At 48.0% G+C, this 5,408-nt stretch overlaps 1 long non-coding RNA gene across 1 annotated transcript; it reads left to right on the top strand.

Moving 5' to 3' along the window:
• The first annotated feature begins 249 nt into the window (after nucleotides 1–249).
• On the top strand, nucleotides 250–3,692 carry LOC141028094 (uncharacterized). Its single transcript, XR_012190347.1, has 2 exons — nucleotides 250–1,955; nucleotides 3,416–3,692. It is a non-coding gene; the product is annotated as an uncharacterized lncRNA (long non-coding RNA).
• The last annotated feature ends 1,716 nt before the right edge of the window (nucleotides 3,693–5,408 follow it).

Raw genomic sequence — 5,408 nt, 5'->3', positions numbered from 1 at the left:
GATTTTCAGTTTGTGAAGCAACTATATTTTATCTTGCTTCATTTAAGCTAAAAATTTACAAGGACATTCTCCTATCCAGATCAACTCCCTCCACCATGTTTTGGCCCATTTCCTCTAGCCAATTGCCCTATGCAATTTTTCCAAGTTTCTGGTCAGAATGAAGCATTGTGAAGCAAGTACCATTTTGGTATTTCCAAATGGCATGAAACTTTTACAGAAGCTTCATATGATCAAATAACCCATCTATTCCAAATTTCAACTCAATACAAGCTAGTATGTGAGTGCTGCTTCAAAGTTTGCTATTTTGGTTAGCATGGCACTTTGCACTACAAGTACTAGCTAAACCCCTCTGTATGAGCTGAAACCTTGCCATCTTAGTCACCTTAGTAAGTGATAATCCCCAGTCAAATCTCAGTCTAATCCTCCTGACCAATCCTCTGCAGATGGCATCAAACACCTTGCTGCCAAAATGTTTTGGCTCCTCCCGAAAATCACTTCTTTGCCTCTGGACCAAGTTGTTTACTCATTTCAACTCAGGGTATCGTGGTCTTTCTACTGGACGTGATGTGGCCGCTTACCTGGCACCGCGTATGCCAGTTCAGGCGGTGACCACGGGTCACGACCAGCCAAACGCGCGTTCTGGAGTGTTCTCGCCCCTGTTCTCTTCCGTTCCCTCGTCGTCTCGACCTCAATTCGTGTCTAGTAGCTTACTCGTGGTCGTCTGCATCGACCTGAGTCGCTGGCCCACCCTGAATCACTGCGGTGTGGTCGCCGTCGTCGCGCCCGTGGCATATCCAGCCTCTGCTCCGCCATTGTCTTCGAGCTGGAGCTCTCTAGAGCGTCCCCGAGCTCTCCCCGGGCCTATATATAGGACCCTCGACCCCTCCTTCAGCTCATTCACCTCTTACCCTCGCTCCAAGCCCACCGGAGTCCTCGGCCCCCTCTTCTTTTCGCCGGAGATCGCCATGGCCGCCTCGGCCTCGGCTTGATTCCGGCCAAACAAAGCCCCCCCTCGCCGTTCCAAGCTGTCCACCGAGTCCCCCTAGTCTTCGAGAGCCAGCCCACCTCTCCAGTTCGTCGCCGTAGCCCCTCTGGCCGCGAGTCCCTAGTCCGGCGCCGCCTTCACCGTTCGGGCACCTCACCATCCGGTCGTCCCGAGCCTCCTCGTGCCTCCCAGACATCACCAGAGTGCTCCCCACCTCCCGTAGAGCTGCCCCACCCCATCATCCCTCGCCGGAGCGCCCTGCTTGGTCGAGCACCACCACCACCCGCCGCCCCTGGACTCCTCGGGCGCCGCCTCTCCCCTCCTCTCCACCCTTCCCCGGAGCTGATTTCTCCCCTGAAAGGATGCGCCTCGTCGCCCCTCACCCGCCGGTGGGCTCGGCTTGGCCGGAGGCCGCCTGAGCCGGCCGGCCCCCTTGGCCGTTTCCCTCCCCTGCCTCTGCTCTGTCTCACGGGAGAAGAGGCGAGCGGGAGGAAGGAGACGACCGAGCCTGGCCCCTCTCCCTGCTCGTGGGACCCCCTGTAAGCCCCTCACCCCCTGGTCCACGTGTTTAAGCGGAGACGGTTCAGAAATACGTTTTCTTAGTCAGAAAGCGTATTCTGTGTCTATTGCGGTTGAAAGTACGCTTTCCTTTCCAGAAAACGTATTCCACTCGAAGGCGCGTTCTGTTTTTCCTCCCAGGGACTTGTTGGTGATGAAAATATTCACATATTAGTCCCTAGACTTCCACCCTTCGTATCTCGACGACCGTAACTCCAATTGAGGTGAAATCAACGCTCACTTCTTCGTCTCGTCGAGCTCTTTCTGTCGGCAACATTTTCACTAGGTGGTCCCACAGTGAAAATGACCATTTTGCCCTTGCCTCTAATCAGCCCCCTCCAAGAGAGAACCGTCTGGCGTTTCGTTTCCGCGGCTTCACCGCACTTCTTCTCGAAGTCTCCGTCACCCCCAGGCAAGCCACAACAGCCACTTGCATGATAGCCATGCAGTAGCCATGGTTTCTACTTGAATATTTAATAAAAGTTTGCTCATTATCTGCCTGCTTGTTTGCTACTACTGTCGTCGTTTCGGTTTTGCTCGTGGATGCATGTTCACTTTCTTGCTATGTTCCGATGCATCGTGTTATCTTGTGCTACTTGCTAGTACCATTTTCACATGTCATGCTTGTTAGTAGTAATACATGCTGGTAGTAGTGGTGGTCTTCGGATGCATGCTTAGTCTGTTATTCAGTACCGTTGCTATGCATGCTACTTTGCACCCAGTTGGTTACATGCTTACTTGGTAGTGTTCCTGCTATGTTCTTGCATGATATTTATTCATGATGCTAGTAGTCATGCCATGCTCCTGTGTAGTGTTATACTTATGCTCGTCAGTATGCCATGCTCATTTGGTTAAATGTTTCATTGTGGTTATGCTCGATGATTGTGATGCACCTTCGTGCTTACGTTGATATCATGCTCATGCATTATAGTGGCATCATGTTATTTTACTATGACTCAGCTTATTGCATTCAAGTTTAACTGGATAATAATGAACTTGAACAATTGTTGGCTGAGTCATGGTGCCACTGAATCGAGCTGACCAGTGCAACCACATTTGCCTTTATGGGAAGGACCTAACTGGGTCTATTGTCATGCCTCTCGTCAGTGCCTCCAATGAGGGAAGGTTATGGGCGCGCGCTACCCTGGTCCGGTAGGCGGACATAAGCCTTGTGTGCCCGTTGTTGTTGTTATGGTACCTTATCCCCGTTTGGGACCGTTTTGCCACGACGGTGGCCGCTGATGCCTTTGGTAGGCACGGGGCCACCCATGACTTAGCCCAAAGGGGAGTTGGTCGGAGTGGCCGGGAGAGTGTCATGGCGGTAGATCGGTTTTGTCAGAATGCCGTTGGTCCACACGTATGGGAGTGCGAGGCCATGGGTTCCGTGGTGTGTGTAAAGTGCGCGACATCTGTAGAGTGCGTTTTAAATATATCGATAGCCGCGCCCGCAGATATGGGCCCAGTTCGTAGTCGGTCAAACTATGAGCCAACAATAATAATAACTTGATTAATAACAACCCCGGTTCGATGATAAGAAAGAGATTGGTTGTGATCGCGAGAGATGATCACGGAGGTATCGTGGATACCGATGTTGGTAAGTTGATGCATGAGATGGTTACGAGGTAACCGCCGAATAAGAGTAAGTTGGTACATGATCATGTTAACCTGTTGCATGTAGTATTATCATGTTCATATGCTCATGCTATGCTAAAGTTGTATCATGTTCAGTTTGTGCATGCCACGTTGTTCTGTTAGTATCATGTTCATGATTGTTTTAACCTGCTAATGCCATGTTGTTGTTTGTCTTGACTGCTTTTGGTTATTGTGAGCTTGCAAGTACATTCAATGTACTGACCTGGCGTGTCATGCCAGTTTGCAGGTCGTGCCAGATTGCTTGCTTGTTTTGGTGTGGTTCCTGTGTTCGCAAGCTAGGATAAACGTTCCAGCCAGAGTCCCCGCGGATTGGAGTCCATCATCGTGGTTCATTGTTCCGCCGCGAGTAGAGGTTCCGCTGCCTCGAGTTGTTATGCTGCTTGCATAGTGCAACTATGGTTGGCGTAGTGTCGCCGTGCCGATGTTATTCATTGTAATTCGGGAACCTTGTATTTGTATTCGTGTTGTAATAGAGAGCTGATTTGTTCTATGCTAAGTAGTGTCGTATTCCAGAAGACTTCACTTCGATCTCTGGGCTGGAATACGGGGCATTCCGGTTTCTCTGAGCCGGGGTGCCACATAATGCGAGTGGCAGGAGTATTTGAAGATTCAACCTTTGATGCATTTGCTTCCTTTGTAGTCATTTGGTTTTCTGAGGGGAAATCCACAGCAATGCTTCCATCTACTTCTCACTGAACTGAACGTCTCCAAGTGCTTGATGTGTAAGTTTGGCTGTGATTTTGGCGACGCTTCAGCTTCTGCTCCACACGAATAGCTTCATGCACAAGTTCTTGCAAATCTTGCTATGTAACCATCTCTATTCTTTCTTGCACATCTTCATTCAGCCCATGAATGAGTGTTGACATTGCGGCCTCCTCGGTCTCATTCACCGCTGTCCTAATGATCAAAATCTCCATCTCTTTATAGTACTCATCAACACTAGAGTTATCTTGGCACAATCGTTGGAGTCGATTGTACAAGGTTCTTGCGAAATGTTCAAGGAAAAACGCTCCGTAACAGCTTTTTCATTTGCACCTATGTCTCTGGATGACCTCCAACATGCTACTTGTAGTCTGCATTGGCATTTCCCCAAAGGAGGGGATGATGCAGCACAATAGAGGTAAGTATTTCCCTCAGTTATGATATCAAGGTTATCAATCTAGTAGGAGAACCAAGCAACACTATGTAACCAACACCTGCACACAAACAGGGGCGGAGCCAGGATTTGGGTATAGGGGGGCAAGCGAAGTAGAAAAACAATTACAGTGCAAAACAAAATTTCAAAGAACAAGGCTGTGAACTTGCACATCAGCCTCCTTAATAATTTTAGTATGTCGAGAATTCGAAGCAACCAGCTTAGAAGATAATTGATCTTAAAGGTGTTGGGCAGCGGGTTTTTCTCTTCATAATTTAGGAATTTAAATTTTAGAAGGAACCGGCTTTAATTTTAATGGTGTTTGGAAGGGCTTTTCTCTTCATAATTTAGGAATTTAAATTTCATAATTAGCTATAATGTATGCGATCGACATAGGAAAATTTGGCATCACAAATAGGAACTGGTACAAGATAGTTTAGATCATGTTAATTTTTGGAACACGTACAAAATATGAATTCTTGCTAGCATCTCAAATCTCAAAGCAAAAAAACTTAAAATCTAATGTATAGTTTAAACACTAATAGGAGATGAGAATTGAGATAGATTAGTAGTGTGATGTATTAACCTACTAATTCGTCGGCAGAAACGGTGAAGCAGGTTGCGTGTTCATAGTTTGAGATTAGAGGCACACGGCGGCAAGGCCCACACGGCGGCCGCAGCAGCGTCTAATCCCACCAACCACCTGCCAATCACGGACGAAAGACGCATCTGAGGAGATTAGATCGGAGGCTACGCTGCCAATATGGCCGCCAGTGGGCTTTGTTACTATGGGCTTTTTTATCCTTTTTGTAAGTATACGTACAGAACTGGGAGATTAGGGGGGGGGGGAAGTACTAGCGTACGTGTGATTGTATCGCTGATTGACTGTACATCTTTCAACTATCGCTCAATTGTTAGGGGGGCTAGGCCCCTGCTCATCCCCCTTGCATCCACCACTACACACAAACAACAAATACTTGCAACCTAACGCGTAAAGGGGTTGTCAATCCCTCAACGGTATTGAGGTAGATTGAATTGTATGAGATTTGAGAAATACATCTAACTAAAACACAAAAT

The sequence above is a fragment of the Aegilops tauschii genome, chromosome 7, assembly GCF_002575655.3.
Source record: "Aegilops tauschii subsp. strangulata cultivar AL8/78 chromosome 7, Aet v6.0, whole genome shotgun sequence".
Classification (NCBI taxonomy): domain Eukaryota; kingdom Viridiplantae; phylum Streptophyta; class Magnoliopsida; order Poales; family Poaceae; genus Aegilops; species Aegilops tauschii.
Note: the sequence above shows the minus strand (reverse complement) of the source record. Positions and strands in the feature narration are given on the sequence as shown.